The sequence below is a fragment of the Atta cephalotes genome, assembly GCF_000143395.1.
Source record: "Atta cephalotes unplaced genomic scaffold scaffold00013, whole genome shotgun sequence".
NCBI lineage: Eukaryota > Metazoa > Arthropoda > Insecta > Hymenoptera > Formicidae > Atta > Atta cephalotes.
In genome coordinates, this window is record NW_012130077.1 from 2485050 (window position 1) to 2487111 (window position 2062).

Genomic DNA, 2062 nt, shown 5'->3' on the forward strand with positions numbered 1-2062 from the left:
TTGTTCTTTAAATTATATTATATTCCAGTAGTAATAATTAATTAACGTTAATTATAAATATATATAATGAATGGCGAATATTAAAAACGAATTATATGAGGAGGATTTTAAATCAATGATACAATCCTCTTTTCAATTTGGGTCTTCTTTCTGGAAATCCATGGAGAGAAAAAAAGAGAAAGAAAAAGAGAAGTCCTGTGCGAGCGCGGTATTGAATTCGCAGTGATAACGTTAGAGAAGCTAGCGAAAAACGCAAGCTCTGAATTACGCGTAAATCTATTTACACGCAAAGGAATCTAACGTTATCCAAAAGCATCAGGGAAGTGGATGCGTTTGAAAGTGTCTCATTCATCATCGAGATAATCCTATGCGAAATCGAACCGGTAATCAATTGGCTCGATAATCACGCTAAATGGAATTAAGCCGATAAACGTCACAAGTTCACACGTGGCTTTTAACGCGCTCGTGTGTGTCATAGACCAACCGTTATCTAGTTATCATCAAAAAGATAGCTGTGCAAACAGAGTTAGTAAGCAATTTCTGTTCTCCTAGTAATACTGTAAAAACCATGTACCGTGCACTGTGTAGTTTGGATCGTGTACTAACGTTGTAAAAATTGTACATAGTGTACGGTTTTTTTTTTACGGCGCGATAACGTTATAACAGTGTGTTTTCGATGAAACCAGGGCACATCTCTGTTGTTCGACTTCGCGCGTATTAAAAAGGTTTAAAGCCGATGGGCCGAAGAGCAGATGTGACGAAGAGAAAATGACATTTTTCAGCTATTTTTTACTTCAGTAGTTTTTAAAATATTTAAAATATTTTCCGTGACTTATTCTCAATCGGTCCGTAAATTTTATTGCGATGATAGCGTTAACTGTTACATGTTGAATTACGAGTTTAATATAGCATGAGTTAAAATAATTATTCTAACATTCATTAAACAATATAATGACATTCAACTTTTATACTCCATGAAATACGATAAATTATATAATTATAAACGAAAGTTCCAAAGTTTCTCTTTCATATAAGCTTTTACAACCCTTCTAGACTCTTTTACTCTTTTTTTTTTAGAAAAATCTGAGCTAATTTAACTATCGTAGATGAAAGGAGAAGCGGCGAGTTAGGAATGACTCATGCATTTTAGTATTCGTTATTTTCTTTCATTTTGTGCATGTAAAAATATAAGAAATTTATGTTGTAGAAATAATATTTCGTTGAATATAGGGAACTGTTTGCCTGTTGCTTGTAAAGTTACGGAAGTTTATATAACTTTGCTCGCATTTTTCACGTCAGTATTCATCTCATCACCAAACTCTTTTCTACACAAAGCAATAAGAGAGCAGACTCACATCAATCGCAATTTGTTAGAAAAATCTCACCTTGTTCGCGGATTCATTTGCTGCATCTCAAAGAACTAATTATGCCGTAGAACTCCTTGTTCTTGCAACATTAAAGGGAAGAAAAACACGATCACGTATTCCATGATAAACAAAGAGTCTGTCCCGATTTCATTGGCTCACATGATATTTACCTTTAAGACATTTCACGCAATTTCTCACATACGATGCGGATGATTTACTTCGTAATATGTCTTTATAAAATCAAATATGTTTTTAGAAAATGAAATAATAAAAAATTATCGATTAATTATCGAAATTGTAAGCTTTAATGATATAAATCAATAATAAATAGAAAGCTTCTGAGAGGCAACGCAAGTTATTGTTGCAAATAAGAATTTATTATTATCAGATACAAAGTTAACTTGCGTCGGCTTTCTGAGGCTTTCTATTCATTATTAAGTTATTATAATATTTTATAATATTTTATAATATTAATATTATAATATTTTATTAGAAAAAGTATATAAAAAAGGAGATTATTAATAGCAAATTTCAATTGTAAGGTGTTACAATGTGTATAATCTATATAAAGTGATCTCTCTCTCTATATATATATATATATATATATTATAATATATATATATATATACTATATAGTATATATACTANAAATATAACTATATAGTATACTAAGTTAATAAAAGTAAATTAAGTTA